The sequence below is a fragment of the Salvelinus fontinalis genome, chromosome 24 (genome assembly GCF_029448725.1).
Source record: "Salvelinus fontinalis isolate EN_2023a chromosome 24, ASM2944872v1, whole genome shotgun sequence".
NCBI classification, from domain to species: domain Eukaryota; kingdom Metazoa; phylum Chordata; class Actinopteri; order Salmoniformes; family Salmonidae; genus Salvelinus; species Salvelinus fontinalis.
The window spans coordinates 20,031,055-20,052,023 of record NC_074688.1 but is presented as its reverse complement, the minus strand read 5'-3'; positions in this window follow the sequence as shown (position 1 = coordinate 20,052,023).

Below are 20,969 nucleotides of genomic sequence, written 5' to 3'. Positions count from 1 at the left end.
CGCTGCGCCACTCGGGAGCCCTAATAATGCTACCCTAGCCTGATTTGCACTGCCCTTGATTTGTCCCCCCCACCCCCACCATGCTAAACTGGGGGCTAATATCTACAGACTGTCTGCTGAGTCTCGCCAGGGAGATTTCCACTGGATACTCACAGCGTCTGGGTCTGTCAAAGAGAGAGTCACGCTACATCCACAAGCCCTGGGCTGAGGCTACCACTCCCTGCTCCATTATCAGTCTGTCTGCTTGTGGCTCAGACTGCTGTAGTGTGGCATGTACGTCCTGACCCAGTCACTACTCCCTACAGGACAACAGACAGCCTTTCTGCTGGCTTCCTCACACAGTGCCTACCCTCTGTTGTACGTGGTTTAGTAGGGTCTGTCTTCACTGGAAACAATGGATAAAGACAAACATCAGGATCAATATAAACTGATGGTTAGGGAAGAATAGGGAGTAGCCTGGCTGCTAGTTAAAATTCAGTTAAGTGTGACTCTTTCTTCAACAAACTGGTCCAACTGTTGAACTGGATACTGTGTCACCATGAGGCCATGGCAGGAGTGGTGTTAAGAGTTTAGAACGTGGTCCTGTCCGACTTCGTTTAGGGTCACTGAGACAAGAGCCAGTGAGGTACACAGCACACCTGCTGGCTAGAACACAGTCTGTTTCTGTTGGAGCATATTTTGGCCGATGTGTGTTTGAGCAGAGTGGACCCAAATGAAAGATACATTGGGTCGCAGAAATGCTGCGTTTGCAGTTGGATGAATGACTGGGGAAACAGGCTTGGCTGGTCCCAAAGAATCGAGAACTAATGTCATGATTGAGTACTCTGGGCTGGTAGTCCAACACAAGGCAAAACAGTTAATCCTGCTTTCTGAGTTTTATTTACTTTGATTATTTAAAAGCCTGATAAGTGTGTCTATCCCATTAAATGGACCAGGCCTGCAGGGAGGCACATTGTTTGATAGGGGGCAGCAATAAGCTGCTGAGAGGATGATGTGGTTTAAATGGATCTCCAGTCAGTCAGATAGCCACACACTGAGGACATGCAGTCATGAATTTAAGTAGATCACACTCTTCCTAGTTTGTCCCATTTTGTCTCTGTTTGATTCTCTCAGCTTTAGAACGTATCCCCAAGCAAAAGACAAACTGCTACATCTTTTGCTACATCTTTAAACATTTTTGAGCGTCTGCCAGCACTTTCTGGGTTGCACTCAATTCACCAAGAGAGTTCATTTGTCACTTTGGAACATAGCAGAATTTGAGATATAAAAAGGCTTGTAGCTCTAGGCATTCCAGTATTGTGCAATTGTTCCCTGTTGTTGACAAGGGGAGTACAGTGCTGAAGATGGGTTGAATGAGACGTGATTTTCTCTATAACTCATTTCAGATTGTTGTGCAGGTCCTCAAGGCCATTTTATCACCAGGCCTTTTCCACGTTGAAGATACAAGCTCTCAGCTCACATGCTTTATGTGCCCTCAGAGCCACCTGCAGAGTTTACGTCACCCCAAAGACAGACTGTGAAAGGTGATACCGTCTATGACAGGTAGTAAAGACTGGGCCACTCACAGGTTTCTGCTTTTATTTCCCTGTCTTTATCCCACTGCACTGGCCTTCTGCGGTGATGCAGGTTACACATCTCCAAGGTCTATGCCTGAGCTCCACTTAGGTTTGATTTAGTTAACGTTCAGAAAGTGTACTACTGTTCATACTGATCAATCCTTTACGACAGTGTTATAACCATAGGTAGAAACACTACCAGGTTCCTGACTATTTTATTCTTCATTTCATGGCTATCTTCCCAGTATAAATCATATGAAAGCAGTTATCTTCCCAGTATAAATCATTTAAAAGCAGTTAACGTCCCAGTATAAATCATTTAAAAGCAGTTATCTTCCCAGTATAAATCATTTAAAAGCAGTTATCTTCCCAGTATAAATCGTTTAAAAGCAGTTATCTTCCCAGTATAAATCATATGAAAGCAGTTATCTTCCCAGTATAAATCATTTAAAAGCAGTTATCTTCCCAGTATAAATCATATAAAAGCAGTTATCTTCCCAGTATAAATCATATGAAAGCAGTTATCTTCCCAGTATAAATCATTTAAAAGCAGTTATCTTCCCAGTATAAATCATTTAAAAGCAGTTATCTTCCCAGTATAAATCATATGAAAGCAGTTATCTTCCCAGTATAAATCATTTAAAAGCAGTTATCTTCCCAGTATAAATCATATGAAAGCAGTTATCTTCCCAGTATAAATCATATAAAAGCAGTTATCTTCCCAGTATAAATCATATGAAAGCAGTTATCTTCCCAGTATAAATCATATGAAAGCAGTTATCTTCCCAGTATAAATCATTTAAAAGCAGTTATCTTCCCAGTATAAATCATATGAAAGCAGTTATCTTCCCAGTATAAATCATATAAAAGCAGTTATCTTCCCAGTATAAATCATTTAAAAGCAGTTATCTTCCCAGTATAAATCATATAAAGGCACTTATCTTCCCAATATAAATCATATAAAAGCAGTTATCTTCCCAGTATAAATCATTTAAAAGCAGTTATCTTCCCAGTATAAATCATATGAAAGCAGTTATCTTCCCAGTATAAATCATTTAAAAGCAGTTATCTTCCCAGTATAAATCATTTAAAAGCAGTTATCTTCCCAGTATAAATCATATGAAAGCAGTTATCTTCCCAGTATAAATCATTTAAAAGCAGTTATCTTCCCAGTATAAATCATATGAAAGCAGTTATCTTCCCAGTATAAATCATTTAAAAGCAGTTATCTTCCCAGTATAAATCATATGAAAGCAGTTATCTTCCCAGTATAAATCATATGAAAGCAGTTATCTTCCCAGTATAAATCATTTAAAAGCAGTTATCTTCCCAGTATAAATCATATGAAAGCAGTTATCTTCCCAGTATAAATCATATAAAAGCAGTTATCTTCCCAGTATAAATCATTTAAAAGCAGTTATCTTCCCAGTATAAATCATATAAAGGCAGTTATCTTCCCAATATAAATCATATAAAAGCAGTTATCTTCCCAGTATAAATCATATGAAAGCAGTTGGATGATCTTTGGTGATCATCAACAGCTCCAATAGTCTGGAATGTGGGTCATTATGAGGCTGACCGGATTTCTTCAGTGTTCTAATGTTGCAGTGTTGGCCTCCCTATCCCTCACTCCCCTCAGTGGCAGACAACCAAGATGGATGCTGTGTTGCCAGGTCCAGGGGGTAAGAGAGGGAGGCAGCTCATTATAAGGTCCAAGGAACTGGCCGTTCTAACTGACAACCCCCATCTAGTGTACTCTCCTATTTAGGTCTGTAAACAGAGGTTACATTGGGCCAAAAGGTTCAGGCAAGAGTTCATGCACTTGAGTTTATCATGTTTACATTCCTTGATAATCTCAGTAGATCTGTTCATGATATTTCTCCCTCATTGATTGTTTTTAGTTATTTTTACTCTAGCCTCATATCAGGATTACCATGGCCTGATTTAGAGTTGATGTTGTTTGACCTTGTCAGAAACGATCAGAGTTTTTTCTTCTTGCTAATTATTTTATCTATAATAGATGATCATATATTATAAAGGTCATAAAATATTATATTTTAAACAAATTCCACATATTTCAGTCCAAGCTAGTGTTTTATACACTAAAAGTGAAATTATATTATGAAAACAAATGCATTTTTGTATTTCTGCCATGTCTATTATATAATGAGGATGAATAGAACTTTGTTTGGGCAAAAAGTTAAAAGACTGTACCAAACCATTGTAGATGCTGTGGCTGTACTCTGACCAGACAGAAATTACCAGCTCTGTTCCCCTGGAAAACCTTTAAAAAAATCCTAGGCCACGTAATTTAGAGGGGGATTCATTTCCACCGGTCCCCATTTACTTTTAACTGTTTCAGCCGCTCTGTCCCACACCTGGCCTCTGAGTGTGCCACTGAACAGAGCCTGCACTGTTCTGCACCAAGACAGAAGTGCAGAGCCATGCGGAAAATAAATCAGATCGCGTTCATTACACAAAAGCTGTGGGCAAATTTATTTCATTTTTGGACCTTTCTCATTCTGAGCCACCACTTCACCGTTTCTTTCTTTCTCTCCTTTCCCTCACAAGTGAACCTCTAGAGGGGGCAACGTCTATTCGTTTTGCATCTCCACCTCCATGCTCTCTTGACTGTGGTTTTGGAATGGTCTGAAAAACACTGGCCAAGCCACCCAAATGACCCTGTAATGGCTGTGAAATGTCCCCTATCTGGAGCGAATCAACTCCCTGAAACAACACGGACAAACCTGCATAAATACGCCTCTCTCCCCAGATCAAGAAGGAAGGCCCGTGGATATAATTGAGGTCAGATTTTCAAAGCGTGCTACCTTCCCCAGTCCCCTTGCTTATCGTTCTGATACAGCACCCACAGGCCCCAGTCCCCTGCAAGCGCTTGTGATCAAATCCAAGGGCTGACTCTCGCCCTCTCTCAAGTCATAGCACATTGATGAAAGTGTTGATATAATATAATTCTGTCTTGATATAGCTGAGTCGAGGTCAAAGTACGGAGAAACTGTGAAACCACAGAGTCCAATCTACCATCCTAACAAAAACAAACAGCAAGACGGTTCTTCAGAGAATCACATTGAACAAAATATGAAGAGGATAACACAGTAAATATTTAATTAGTTTATACATTTTCTTCTCATTAAGTGAGGAACGAGATCTAGTGGAATTATCCAAATAGGCATCAATTATGTGTCCAATATCTTGGCCAGAGAAGCAACATGAAAATGGTTCAAACGGCAGAGCAGTGCTCTCCAGTGTCATCAATTGATTGTGTTTGTGATCAACAATGACAAGAATCACAAACATACAGTGGGTTTCAGCACCCATTCAGACATTGCACAGCTTTTAGCTAATACTGCAGGCACCAGCGACTCTACCAGATGCTCAGAGTGGCACCCAGCAGCAGCAATGGCAAGAAATTGAATTGGTAGCCTAGGTAAAGTCACTATCAGTGTGAGAGCATCCTCTCAGGAAGGAAGCAAGCTACGTTAGTGCCCCTCTGGCTTCACAGCATCAGCTCCTGCGGTGACAGCAGTTGTTTTTGGACTGTGGGGGGGTCATGTTACGACTATGAGAAGACCCCTCGGACAGGAAATCACCCATCGCAACACCCAGCAGCTCCAGCATTCTTGGCACAGTGCCAAGGTGGGGCTTGCTCGCCCCAGGGCTGGACAGTACAGGAAGAGGACAGCCTGAAAACCAAGAGAAGAGGCCTAATGTATCTTTGTATCTTTAATTATTTGTTATTCTTTTATCTTACTTTTTTTTTAGGTATTTTCTTAAAACTGCATGGTTGTTTAGGGGTTGTAAGTAAACATTTCACTAAGGTGAATACAACACCTGTTATATTTGGAGCTTGTGATAAATAAAATTAGATTTGATCTCATCGTCAACTCTAGCTGAACTCTTCTCATCTCTCTGCACTGTAAACCCCAAGGCATTTTAACTCAAATACTACTAGTAAGTTGAACTCAAAGTCAACGAAAAGTAATTATTACTTAAAACATTACATAGTACTGACTAAAAACTAAATGAGAAGTCACATCAACTACATTTAAGTTATGATAACAAATTGACTATTTTCCCAACACTCTCTACTGCAGGTAGATTTTTTTGAATTGTTTTTAATATCTGTGTTTTTGCATGTACATTGAGTGATTGATTGATTAATCTGATGCTACACAAAGATAAATAATATGCATTTTTCTAAACTAATCCAATCTTTTAGATACATTTTTTGCAAACATTACTGAAATGGTTGTTCCATTTTAAATGGCACACTGTTCCTAACCCTGGCAGTCAGTATGAATGCAGGTTGAGGGTGAATAAAAATGTTAACTGTTGTATATCCTAACTCTGGTTGGATTCCAATAGGAATTACACATGACTTTGAAGCCCGCAGAATGTGACTTGAAGGTATGGCTGCAAAATGCTGTTGTTTTCCACAAATCCTGGTTTGCAAAAACTTCAACCAAGATTTCTGGAAAATCTGCACATTTTTGGAAAGTAATCAGAATTTGCAAGGCCTCAAAATAAGGCCTTGTGAGATATGTAATGTCATAATTGGTAATTATAATGATACAATTCACCTAGGAACTCACTTGTTGAAGACCACAGGACTGAAAATGAATGAATTCAACAACCATCTCTCTGTCACTAACAAATACAATTCACTCGAAAAGTCAAAGCACACTGGGAAATTATATTGGAGGTGTGGCTTAGTGGTGGTGTTACTCAAAATGTTCAAACTGATACAATTTAAATCTGGACCCCCTACAGGGTCCAGATTTGTTTGAGGAATGACTGCAAAATTACTTTAAGTAACTGTACTCAGATAAAAAAGCAACAGGTTTCGGTCAAAGTTTTGAGTAATGACAGCACATTGGTGTTTACAGTGTGGACATGGAGAGATGAAATGTGTTGTGGTTTGAGCAAACATTTAGGTGATTCCTATGGTTCTGTAAGTGATCTAGTGAAAGTTAATAGAATTTGACATGAATCAGATCACCACATGGCAAAGCAGTGACATGTTGTGATATGTGTTTGGTGAAGGCATTCCTGATGCTGGGTTAGGAACCACAGAGTTACTACGTGGGAAATATCAAAGGCTTAGAGAATGTAGGAGGTTTACGACAAACCCTGAATCCAACCCATTCACCCTGAAAATGTATGTGTGTGCGTGCGTGCGTGTGTGTGTGTGTGTATGTGCACGTGTGTGTGAATATACGTGTTTGTGTCTGTGTCGCCAAAGTAGTCATTTATTGGCATCCCATTGATCTGACCTCAGAGTGTAGAGGTTGTTTCTCCAGAGCAACTTCAGCAGCTCAGGTTACACTGTCCACCCTGAGAGAAAACAAGATGGAGAACACTCCCCTGAGACTCCTCCCTCTCCCTCTCTCTGCCATGCCATGCCCTGTCTGTCCCTCACAACACATCACAACATATGGGATCCATTAACCCTGTTAGGTAGGGCCACATAAAAGTTTATTTAAATTTTCTACAACCCCACTCCTCGCTGAGGCCCCAGCAGACAGTAAATTAAATGCTTCAGGGCCCATGATTGCTGCTTGTGAACAGCAGGGGAGATTTGGGTAGGATGAGGTGACACTTCAGATCAGCTGGCTCACTACGACTATTACACATTAAAAAAAATTGGGGGGATGACCTTGGAAACAGAGATCTGGATTTTATCTTCCGACATTCGCTGACGAACGACAGAGTTTGCCCTTAACTTTGCCTGACTTTACTCATCACACAACAATAAGTACAGTATTTTATGGAAACATGTTTTTTGTATTAAGATCAAATGCCGTCACACAATGACTCAGTGGAGTGATACCTGACACTGTGATAGATGCTGTAAATGTGTGTGTCTTTATGAGACTGAGTAGTACTACCCCAGAATGTGAAGTTCAGCTCTATGAGTGTGGTGGGTCAGTTCAGAACAATGAAAAGCAGTAGTGTTTTCAGGGTCTATAAATGTTACTAACACAGCAGGCATTTCATATAGTATTTATCGGTCTGGTTTGTTACTCTCAAACCACTACTCTACTCATGTCATTTACCTTCTTTACAATATAATTGTATGGCTGGAAAGGGAATATGAAAAGATTGGAGGAAGCTTAAAACAAATGAGAAGAAATTAAGTTAAAGTTGAAAACACTTGTCTGAGATATCATATTCATTTGACGGGGGGTGGGGGAGTTGACCCCCCCCCCCCCCCCCCCGCATCCTCCTCCCACACTCCCCTGGCCTAGTAGTGGAACAGCCTTCATTTAAACCCACTGGAGGGTTATGAATGGTCTGTCTGGTTCTCCTACACCCTTGAAGCTCCAGCTGCTTCACATTACAGAGAGAGAGAGAGAGAGAGAGAGAGAGAGAGAGAGAGAGAGAGAGAGAGAGAGAGAGAGAGAGAGAGAGAGAGAGAGAGAGAGAGAGAGAGAGAGAGAGAGAGAGAGAGAGAGAGAGAGAGAGGGGAGAGAGCGAGAGAGAGGAGAGAGAGAGAGAGAGAGAGAGAGAGAGAGAGAGAGAGAGAGAGAGAGAGAGAGAGAGAGAGAGAGAGAGAGAGAGAGAGAGAGAGAGAGAGAGAGAGAGAGAGAGAGAGAGAGAGAGAGAGAGAGAGGAGAGAAGAGAGAGAGAGAGAGAGAGAGAGAGAGAGAGAGAGAGAGAGAGATGTAGCTACCTCAGCTTGAGGCCCAGAGTTCAGTGTGCTGAGGAGGAGGAAGAGGAGGGGGAGACAGAGTACAAGGAAGGGGGGAGGAGGAGGAGGAGGAGAGGGAGAGTGAATAGGAGGAGGAGGGAGGATGAAGAGTACAAGGAAGGGGGGAGGAGGAGGAGGAGAGGGAGAGTGAATCGGAGGAGGAGGGAGGAGGATGAGGGGGAGGAAGAGTACAAGGAAGGGGGAGGAGGAGGAGGGGAGGGAGAGTGAATAGGAGGAGGAGGAAGGAGGATGAGGGGGGGAAGAGTACAAGGAAGGGGGAGGAGGAGGAGGAGAGGGAGAGTGAATAGGAGGAGGAGGAGGGAAGAGGATGAGAGGGAGGAAGAGGGGGACCTAATGTGTCCATCCCAGCCTAATATCTCCCTTTTTTCCTACTACCCTGTTCATATCACTCATCCATTTTATTGCTTTTTCTGCCCCTCTATCTTCACCTGATGTTCCTCTAATATATAGTAATAAATGAAAAGTGTTGTCTCTTTTTGTAAGCCGTAACCATTACTTTCCTGGCAGCAGACCAAAAGTGAGAATGGGAGATTTGAACTTTCCAGACTGTTTGGGCCAGTTTTATGAAAGTGTATAAATCTGAGTGGCAGTAGAGACGTAGATGCTAAATCCCCTGGCCTTATGTTCTCATGTGTTCTCGTGTGTTCTCCTGCAGCAGACAGTGGGGGGTTGGGGAGTAATGAAACAAAGAAAATTAATATAATGTCACGTTATCACACAACGAAGAAGGAGAGCTTTAATTTCATGTATGTTTGGGTTTATGGGTAGATTAGACTATCCAGCAAATATCAGATTTGTAAAATACTTTTTAGGTCTTATATTTCCCTTTAGATTGACGGGGAGAAAAGCCATAAATGCACTTCACCACAAATAACCTAATTGGGAACCATCATGTAATAACCCTACACACCACCACCACGGTTACAGTCCATATTCAGACCATCTGCATTATATTTATGTGTCAGAAAGCTCTGGGTGACTGACACTGGATAGCAGATCGTTGTGGTCATAGCGAGGCAGAGATCATGTCCACATTTATGGCTTGATGTAACTATATTGTTTATTGGACAATGTGGTTTAGATTGAGCCCACTCAAATACACCATCCCCCTTCCCCCTCCTGTGTTCCCATGGACTTAGTAAATTGCTTGACTTACGTAGTAGGGGTTTACATTCTCATGCCCTCCCAGCTACCAGCAACCCCCCTTCAAACTGTGTTTTTTGTCTTTCTCTCATCAGCAACATGCTCATTCACAATAGTAGCTCACTCTCTCTCCACCCCCTGCACAGCACAGCTCAATGCAGAACATATGCTTCCAATGAGCTTTCATTTGGTCCTGAAGATGCTACCCTCTCTCGTTCACAGATACAGACACACACACACATAAAATGCTCACTCAAGAAATGTATATTTATTTTCTAAATTGATTCATAGGATGTCATTGAGTTTTGCCCCTGGAGAAGTAATGTAAAACAAATCTGACAGAGGGCCCCCTTCCACATGGTGCAATTCTCAAACACACCACTAGAGGAGCCCCTACCTCACCAGACAAGTTCAAATAACCACTAACAGTTTTTGTGGTGAAAAGCACAAAGCATTGATAAGCAGGTAACATAATTTCAACTACATGACTTAGTGATATCGTTAACTACTTGTAAGCAGAAGTTTCTGAAACTTCCCTCACAGACACATGACATGATATGGCAATATCAATATCACCGGACGTGCTACCTGTCCCAGACCTTCTGTTTTCAACTCTCTAGAGACAGCAGGAGCGGGCAGAGATACTCTTAATGATCGGCTATGAAAAGCCAACTGACATTTACTCCTGAGGTGCTGACTTGTTGCACCCTCGACAACTACTGTGATTATTATTATTTGACCATGCTGGTCATTTATGAACATCTGAACATCTTGGCCATGTTCTGTTATAATCTCCACCCGGCACAGCCAGAAGAGGACTGGCCACCCCTCATAGCCTGGTTCCTCTCTAGGTTTCTTCCTAGGTTTTGGCCTTTCTAAGGAGTTTTTCCTAGCCACCGTGCTTCTACACCTGCATTGCTTGCTGTTTGGGGTTTTAGGCTGGATTTCTGTACAGCACTTTGAGATATCAGCTGATGTAAGAAGGGCTTTATAAATACATTTGATTTGCTTTGATTTGTTTAAGATTTTCTCAATTAGATTGCTGTATTGTGAATGTAATGTCAGAGCCCTGTGAAATAAATGTGCTATTTTCTAACAGGTAGGCTCATGATGAGTCAGAACTTATTTACCTACCCCATGAAGTGGATAACTACCAACAGGTAGGCTAGGTTATTTGTATAATTATTTAGAATGACTAGTCATACATGAAGAGTGAAGGTGCGCTAGGCCAGCAACAGCTCACTGGAGTCATCTCACCTCTCTCGTCCCGTCTGCGGCAAAATGTCCTGAGACCAAGATGGCGTCGTTGTAAGCAGGGGCCAAGATAACGTCGTTGTCAGCAGGGGCCAAGATAACGTCATTGTCAGCAGAGGCCAAGATAACGTCGTTGTAAGCAGGAGCCAAGATAACGTCGTTGTCAGCAGGAGCCAAGATAACGTCGTTGTCAGCAGGAGCCAAGATAACGTCGTTGTCAGCAGGAGCCAAGATAACGTCGTTGTAAGCAGGGGCCAAGATAACGTCGTTGTAAGCAGGGGCCAAGATAACGTCGTTGTCAGCAGGGGCCAAGATAACGTCGTTGTCAGCAGGGGCCAAGATAACGTTGTTGTAAGCAGGAGCCAAGATAACGTCGTTGTCAGCAGGGGCCAAGATAACGTCGTTGTCAGCAGGGGCCAAGATAACGTTGTTGTAAGCAGGAGCCAAGATAACGTCGTTGTAAGCAGGAGCCAAGATAACGTCGTTGTAAGCAGGAGCCAAGATAACGTCGTTGTAAGCAGGGGCCAAGATAACGTCGTTGTCAGCAGGGGCCAAGATAACGTCGTTGTAAGCAGGAGCCAAGATAACGTCGTTGTCAGCAGGGGCCAAGATAACGTCGTTGTAAGCAGGAGCCAAGATAACGTCGTTGTCAGCAGGGGCCAAGATAACGTCGTTGTCAGCAGGGGCCAAGATAACGTTGTTGTAAGCAGGAGCCAAGATAACGTCGTTGTAAGCAGGAGCCAAGATAACGTCGTTGTCAGCAGGGGCCAAGATAACGTCGTTGTAAGCAGGAGCCAAGATAACGTCGTTGTAAGCAGGGGCCAAGATAACGTCGTTGTCAGCAGGGGCCAAGATAACGTCGTTGTAAGCAGGGGCCAAGATAACATCGTTGTAAGCAGGGGCCAAGATAACGTCGTTGTCAGCAGGGGCCAAGATAACGTCGTTGTCAGCAGAGGCCAAGATGGTGTCATTGTCAGCAGAGGCCAAGATGGCGTCATTGTGAGACGGGGCCAAGATGGTGTTGTTGTAAGCAGGAACTAAGATGGCGGCAAAACGTACTAAATTCAAACAGAAATTGAAAGGTTGCCACCAACTATGGAAGGCGTGGATAAAAAGACGAGACGAACAACTTCTCTCATCGATGATGAATCTAACTTTTAGCTTCTCATGACAAAAATAGTAATTCGAACACAAAGGCATTGGCCACTACATGACCTTGTTTTCAAGATTTTCTGATCGACTGATGATGATCAGCTGATTCACATAATCAGAAGAGAAGACAGTTCTGATCAATTTGTTTTGTCCTTTTCCCCAGGTTAAGTTTACACACCCTCTCCTGGCGAGGAGACATTTACAGTAAATCACCTTTTACACAGTTAATAAACAATTTAGACTAAATCAAATCAATTCAAATTGTATTTGTCACATGCGCAGAATACAACAGGCATATATGTATATACCTTACAGTGAAATCCTTACTTACAAGCCCTTAACTGACAATGCTTTTTTAAGAAAAATAAGTGTTAAGTAAAAAATAGATAAGTAAAAAATAAAAATAAATAATTAAAGAGCAGCAGTAAAATAACAGTATTGAGGCTACAGTTGAAGTCGGAAGTTTACATACACTTAGGTTGGAGTCATTAAAGCTTGTTTTTCAACCACTTGACAAATGTCTTGTTAAAACCTGTTGAGGATAGAGGGCGCTATTTACACTTTGGGGGAAAATCGTGCCCAATTTAAACGGCCTCGTACTCTATTCTTGCTCGTACAATATGCATATTATTATTACTATTGGATAGAAAACACTCTCAGGTTTCTAAAACCGTTTGAATTATATCTGTGAGTAAAACAGAACTTATTTTGCAGCATACTTCCTGTCAGAAAGTGAAAAATCTCAAATCGAGGCTCTGTTCCAGGGCCTCCCTATCATTTTGCTTGAGATTTGTGACTATACATGCACTTCATACGCCTTCCACTAGATGTCAATAGGCTGTGAGAGGTGAAATGGGGTCTCAATCTCTTTCTATGGTCAAAAGAGACAGCTTGGAATGACATGACCCCAGAATTCGTTTGTTCAGGAAGCGGATAAAGGTCACCAGTATTGGCTTCTGAAAGCAATCGTTATAGACGTCTTATATCTCTGCCTTTGATTTTATTTGATAAATGTGAAGATATCATCGTAAAGTATCTTTTTTCAATATAGTTTTATTAGATTATTGAAATTTTATCGGAACGTTAGACGTGTTGCGTTCTTTGAGTTTGGTGAAGATGGACAGCTTAGCGCCACTTGGCTAGTTTTGCTTGATAATTCACGAGGGAAAAAGGCCATTCTAAAACCAGACAACAATTGTTCCCGACAAAGGACCCCTTGTACAACATTCTGATGGAAGATCATCAAAAGTAGGACCCATTTTATGATGCTATTTCATATATCTGTCGAACATGTGTACTATTAGGTAGCGCCCAGATTTTGGGCACGCTCTCGCTATAACGTAAGCTGGATGTCGTAATGAAGTTATTTTTGGAATTCTAACATTGCATTGCATTAAGAACTAGTGTATCTATCATTTCCTATAGTGTAGTGTATCTATCATTTCCTATACAACATGTATTTTTTTATCATGTTTATGAATAGTTATTTGGTCAGAATAGGTGAGTTTTAGAAAAATATCCGCACATTCTGGGAAAAAGATGCTACGTTAGCACAATGTATAACCACTGATTTCAGCTCTAAATATGCACATTTTCGAACAAAACATAAGTGTATGTTTAACCTGATGTTATAGGACTGTCATCTGATGAAGCTTATCAAGGTTAGTGAAAAATTATATATCTTTTGCTGGTTTGTTACGATCACTAACTTTTGCTGCTGGTAAATGGCTTGTGTTTCTGGCTATTGTGGTAAGCTAATATAATGCTATATTGTGTTTTCGCTGTAAAAAACTTAAAAAATCTATAATATCGGCTGGATTCACAAGATGCTTGTCTTTCATTTGCTGTAAACCATGCATTTTTCAGAAATGTTTTATGATGAGTATTTAGGTATTCCACGTTGGTCTCTATAATTACTCTGGCTGCTTCTGTGCTAATTGTGACGGTAGCTGTGATGGTAGCTGCAATGTAAAACTGATTTATAGCTCAAATATGCAAATTTTTCGGAACAAAACATAGATTTGTTGTGTAACATGTTATAAGACTGTCATCTGATGAAGTTGTTTCTTGGTTAGTTTGGTTGGTTCTTGGTTAGTTAGGTTGGTTTTGTGCATGCTACCTGTGCTGTGAAAGAAATGTCTGTGCTTTTTTGCATTTGGTGGTGAGCTAACATAAATATACGTGGTGTTTTCGCTGTAAAACATTTTAAAAATCGGACATGTTGACTGGATTCACAAGATGTTTATCTTTCAAATGCTGTATTGGACTTGTTAACCTGTTGGGGATGGGGGCGCTGTTTAGACTATTTATGCTAATTTGGCTAATTTTTTAAACGGCTTCCCACAAAATCCTTGATCGTACAATATGCATATTATTATTATTATTGGATAGAAAACAGTCTATAGTTTCTATAGGAGTTGAAATTTTGTCTCTAAGTGGAACAGAGCCCATTCTACAGCAATTTCCCTGACATGGAGTCAGATTTGAGAAATGTTGGCCACTCTTCTGAAGTCAGTTAAAGGGGCACTGTCGTTGCTATGACTATACGGACACTTCTTACGTCTTCCCCTGGATGCCTTTACGTGATGACGATTCCAACGGGGTCGATTGCGCGTTCACAGGCCCTACAAATGAAAAAACCCTGAAGCTAGTCATTCTTTGGGAGCTGCGTCATGAGCCTAGAGGACACCGGCGCGCACCTGTTCCAAGCGTTAGTTTAGCCTGTTATATTTCTCCGGTCATCTTTTCACTCGTTATAGGAGTTAAAAACATCATAAGGTAGTTAATTTAAAGCGTTTTATAGCAATTTATATCCGTTTAGTGCGATTTTGGGACATTTATTTTTGCAACGATGTGAAAAGTTGGGCACGCTTTTCAGTTCATCCCGAACGCAGTTGACATTTCCACATGGCAAGAGGACAGCTTTCCACCAAAAGACGATTTCTCCCAAGAAAGGATCCTTTGCCCAAGATACTGATGGAAGAACAGCTCAAGGTAGGACATTTTTATTATGATAAATCGTGTTTCTGTCGAAACATTTTAGTGGCTTAGGACGCCATGTTTTTTGACGTAGCTTCGCTTGGCGCAAACTGTATTGAAAAGTAAGGATAAATTAAAAAATGTAATAACGCAATTGTATTAAGAATTAAATTGTCTATCAATCCCTGTCCACCCTGTATTTTTTAGTCACGTTTATGAGTATTTATGTATAAGAGTAGATCACTGTCTAAGTGGCGCAAGGACATTTTCTTTACCAGCTTGTCTACATTTCACATTGTCTAACCATGATTTTGGTGGCTAAATATAAACATTTTCGATCAAACTGTATATGCATGTTGTAATGTGATGTTACAGGAGTGTCATCGGAAGAATTCTGAGAAGGTTAGTGAAAAAATTAATATCTTTTGGCGATGTTGACTTTTATCGCTCACTTTGGCTAGAATCAATGCTGGGCTGCTAATTGCTATGTGCTAAGCTAATATAACGATTTATTGTGTTTTCGCTGTAAGACACTTAGAAAATCTGAAATATTGTCTGTATTCACAGGATCTGTGTCTTTCGATTCGTGTATGCTGTGTATTTTTACGAAATGTTTGATGATTAGTAGTTAGGTAAACACGTTGCTCATTGTAATTATTCTAGTCCATTTGTGATGGTGGGTGCAATTGTAAACTATGAAGTCTACCTGAAATATGCACTTTTTTCTAACAAAACCTATCCCATACCATAAATATGTTATCAGACTGTCATCTAATGAGTTTTTTTGTTGGTTAGGGGCTATAAATATCTTAGTTTAGCCGAATTGGTGATGGCTACTGGTGTTGGTGGACAAATAAAAGATGGTGGATTATGCTAATGTGTTTTTAGGTAATAGATGTACATCTTTACATATTGTGTCTTCCCTGTAAAACATTTTAAAAATCGGAAATGTTGACTGGATTCACAAGATCTGTGTCTTTCATTAGCTGTATTGGACTTTAATGTGTGAAAGTTAAATATTTGAAAAAAATATTTTTTTTGAATTTCGCGGCACTGGTTTTTCAGTGGGGGGGGGGGGGGGGTGTGCCGCTAGCGCTACGCTGATCCTAGACAGGTTAATGTGTGAAAGTTAAATATTTCTCAAAAATATTTTTTTGAATTTCGCGCTCTGCCTTTTCAGTGGAATGTGGGAGGAGTTCCGCTAGCGGAACGCTGGGGCTAGACAGGTTTTAACAAACTATAGTTTTGTCAAGTCGGTTAGGACATCTACGTTGTGCATGACACAAGTAATTTTTCCAACAATTGTTTACAGACAGATTATTTCACTTATAATTCACTGTATCACAGTTCCAGTGCGTCAGAAGTTTACGTACACTAAGTTGACTGTGCCTTTAAACAGCTTGGAAAATTCCAGAAAATTATGTCATGGCTTTAGACGCTTCTGATAGGCTAATTGACATTATATGATTCAATTGGAGGTGTAGCTGTGGATGTATTTCAAGGCCTGCCTTCAAACCTTGCTTTACATCATGGGAAAATCAAAAGAAATCAGCCAAGACCTCAGAAAAGAATTGCAGACCTCCACAAGTCTGGTTCATCCTTGGGAGCAATTCCCAAATGCCTGAAGGTACCACGTTCATCTGTACAAACAATAGTACGTAAGTATAAACACCATGGGACCACGCAGCTGCCTTACCGCTCAGGGAGGAGACGTGTTCTGTCTCCTAGAGATGAACATACTTTGGTGTGAAAAGTGCAAATCAATCCCAGAACAACAGCAAAGGACCTTGTGAAGATGCTGGAGGAAACAGGTACAAAAGTATCTATATCCACAGTAAAACGAGTCCTGTATCGACATAACCTGAAAGTCCGCTCAGCAAGGAAGGAGCAACTGCTCCAAAACCTCCATAAAAAAGCCAGACTACGGTTTGCGACTGCACACGTGGACAAAGATCGTACTTTTTGGAGAAATGTCCTCTGGTCTGATAAAAAAAAAACTGTTTGGCCATAATGACCATCGTTATGTTTGGAGAAAAAGGGGGACGCTTGCAAGCTGAAGAACACCATCCCAACCATGAAGCACGGGGGTGGCAGCATCATGTTGTGGAGGTGCTTTGCTGCTTTCCAAATGGACAATGACCCCAAGCATTCTTCAAAAGTTGTGGCACAATGAAATCACAACAAAATCAAGGTATTGAAGTGGCCATCACAAAGCCCTGAACTCTATCCTACAGATTATTTGTGGGCAGAACTGAAAAATCGTGTGCGATCAAGGAGGCCTACAAACCTGACTCAGTTACACCAGCTCTGTCAGGAGGAATGGGCCAAAATTCACCCAAATTGTTGTGGGAAGCTTGTGGAAGGCTACCCAAAATATTTTACCCAAGTTAAACAATTTAATGGCAATGCTACCAAATACGAATTGAGTGTATGTAAACTTCTGACCCACTGGGAATGTGATGAAAGAAATAAAAGCTGAAATAAATCCATCTCTCTACTATTATTCTGACATTCCACATTCTTAACCTGTCTAGGCTGAGGGTGCCGCTAGCGGCACTCCCCCCCCACCCCCACTGAAAAGGCAGAGCCGCGAAATTATTATTTTTTTTTTTTTTTAAATATTTAACTTTCACACATTAAAGTCCAATACAGCTAATGAAAGACACAGATCTTGTGAATCCAGCCAACATGTCCGATTTTTAAAATGTTTTACAGGGAAGACACAATATGTAAAGATGTACATCTATTACCTAAAAACACATTAGCATAATCCACCATCTTTTATTTGTCCACCAACACCAGTAGCTATCACCAATTCGGCTAAACTAAGATATTTATAGCCCCTAACCAAGAAAAAAACTCATCAGATGACAGTCTGATAACATATTTATGGTATGGGATAGGTTTTGTTAGAAAAATGTGCATATTTCAGGTAGATGGCATAGGTTACAATTGCACCCACCGTCACAAATGGACTAGAATAACTACATAGAGCAACGTGTTTACCTACTTACTAATCATCAAACATTTCGTAAAAATACACAGCATACACTAATCGAAAGACACAGATCCTGTGAATACAGACAATATTTCAGATTTTCTAAGTGTCTTACAGCGAAAACACAATAAATCGTTATATTAGCATAGCACAGGTGCAAACATTACCCCAGCATTAATTCTAGCCAAAGTGAGCGATAACGTCAACATCGCCAAAATATATTATTTTTTTCACTAACCTTCTCAGAATTCTTCAGATGACACCCCTGTAACATCACATTACAACATGCATATACAGTTTGTTCGAAAATGTGCATATTTAGCCACCAAAATCATGGTTAGACAATGGGGAAAGTAGCCCAGCTGGTGAGAAAATGTCCGTGCGCCATATTAGACAGTGATCTACTCTTATACATAAATACTCATAAACGTGACTAAAAAATATAGGGTGGACATCGATTGATAGACAATTTAATTCTTAATACAATCGCGGAATTACATTTTTTAAATTATCCTTACTTTTCAATACAGTTTGCGCCAAGCGAAGCTATGTCAAAAAACATGGCGTCCTAAGCCACTAACATTTTTCGACAGAAACACGATTTATCATAATAAAAATGACCTACTTTGAGCTGTTCTTCCATCAGTATCTTGGGCAAAGGATCCTTTCTTGGGTCTAATCGTCTTTTGGTGGAAAGCTGTCCTCTTGCCATGTGGAAATGCCAACTGCGTTAAGCATGAACTGGAAGCGTGCCCGGCGATTCACAGCGTTTCAGAAATAAATGTCCCAAAATCGCACTAAACGGATATAAATTGCTATAAAACGCTTTAAATTAACTACCTTATGATGTTTTTAACTCCTATAACGAGTCTTAACATGACCGGAGAAAGATTACTCCCAACACTAATGCTTGGAACAGGTGCGGGTCGGTGTCCTCCACGCGCATAACGCAGCTCCAAAAGACTTACTAGCTACAGGGTTTTTTAATTTATAGTGCCTGTGAACGCGCAATCGACCCCATTCAAATCGTCATCACGTAAAGGCATCCAGGGGAAGACGTAAGCAGTGTCCGTATACTCATAGCAATAACAGTGGCCTTTTAACTGACTCCAGATCAGGGGCCAAAATTTCTGAAATCTGACTCCATGTCAGGGAAATTGCTGTAGAATGGGTTCTGTTCCACTTAGAGACAAAATTTCAACTCCTATAGAAACTATAGACTGTTTTCTATCCAATAATAATAATAATATGCATATTGTACGATCAAGAGTTTTGTAGGAAGCCGTTTCAAAAATTACAAGATTACCATAAATAGTGACAACAGCGCCCCCAGCCTCAACAGGTTAAAATAAAGTGGTGATCCTAACTGACCTAAGACAGTGTTTTTCTACTAGGATTAAATGTCAGGTATAGTGAATAACTGAGTTTAAATGTAATTGGCTAAGGTGTATGTAAACTTCCGTCTTCAACTGTATATACAGGGATACCAGTATAGAGTCAACGTCCGGTGGCACAGGTTAGTCGAGGTAATTGAGGTAATATGTACATGTAGGCAGAGTTAAAGTGAATATGCATAGATAATAAACAGAGAGTAGCAGCAGCGTAAAGGGGGGAGGGGTGACAATGCAAATAGTCTGGGTAGCCATTTGATTAGCTCTTCAGGAGTCTTATGACTTGGGGTAGAGCTGTTACGAAGCCGTTTGGACCTAAATTTGGCGCTCCGGTGCTACTTGCCGTGCGATAGGAGAGAGAACAGTCTATGACTAGGGTGGCTGGAGTCTTTGACAATTTTTAGGGCCTTCCTCTGACACCGCCTGGTAAAGAGGTACTGGATGGCAGGAAGCTTGGCCCCAGTGATGTACTAGGTACTACTATCTGTAGTGCCTTGTGGTCCGAGGCCGAGCAGTTTCCACACCAGGATGTGAATGCAACCAGTCAGGATGCTCTCAATGGTGCAGCTGTAGAACTTTTTGAGGATCTGAGTACCCATGCCAAATATTTTCAGTCTCCTGAGGGGGGAATGAGGGGGGAGGGCTTTGTAATGCCCTCTTCACAACTGTCTTAGTGTGTTTGGACCATGATGGTTTGTTGGTGGTGTGGACACCAAGAAACTTGAAGCTCTCAACCTGCTCCACTACAGCCCTGTCAATGAGAATGGGAGTGTGCTCTGTCCTCCTTTTCATTTCGTCCACAATCATCTCCTATGTCTTGATCACGTTGAGGGAGAGGTTGTTATCCTGGCACCACACGGCCAGGTCTCTGACCTCCTCCTCCTCCTCTGATCATCGTTGTCGGTGATCAGGCCTACCACTGTTGTGCCGTTGGCAAACTTAATGATGGTGTTGAAGTCGTGCCTGACCATGCAGTCATGAGTGAACAGGGAGTACAGGAGGGTCCTGAGCACGCACCCCTGAGGGGCCCCCGTGTGGAGGATCAGTGTGGTGGATGTGTTGTTACCTACACTTACCACCTGGGGACAGCCCGTCTGGATGTCCAGGATCCAGTTGCAGAGGGAGAAGTTTAGACCCAGGTTACTTAGCTTAGTGATGAGCTTTGATGGCACTATGGTGTTAACACTGAGCTGTAGTCAATGAATTCTCACATAGGTGTTCCTTTTGTCCAGGTGTGAAAGGGCAGGGTGGAGTATAGTAGAGATTGCATCATCTGTGGATCTGTTGGGGCGGTATGCAAATTGGAGTGGGTCTAGGGTTTCTGGTATAATGGTGTTGATGTGAGCCATGACCAGCCTTTCAAAGCAGTTCATGGATACAGATGTGAGTGCTACGGGTCGGGAGTCATTTAGGCATATTACCTTAGTGTTCTTGGGCACAGGGACTATGGTGGTCTGCTTGAAACATGTTGGTATTGCAGACTCAGTCAGGGAAAGGTTGAAAATGTCAGTGAAGACTCTTGCCAGTTGGTTAGGGCATGCTCATTGTACACTTCCTGGTAATCCATCTGGCCCTGTGTTCTTGTGAATGTTAACCTGTCTAGGATCAGCGTGGCGCTAGCGGCACACCCCCCCCCCCCCCACTGAAAAACCAGTGCCGCGAAATTCAAAAAAAAATTTTTTTTTTTAATATTTAACTTTCACACATTAAAGTCCAATACAGCTAATGAAAGACACAGATCTTGTGAATCCAGTCAACATTTCCGA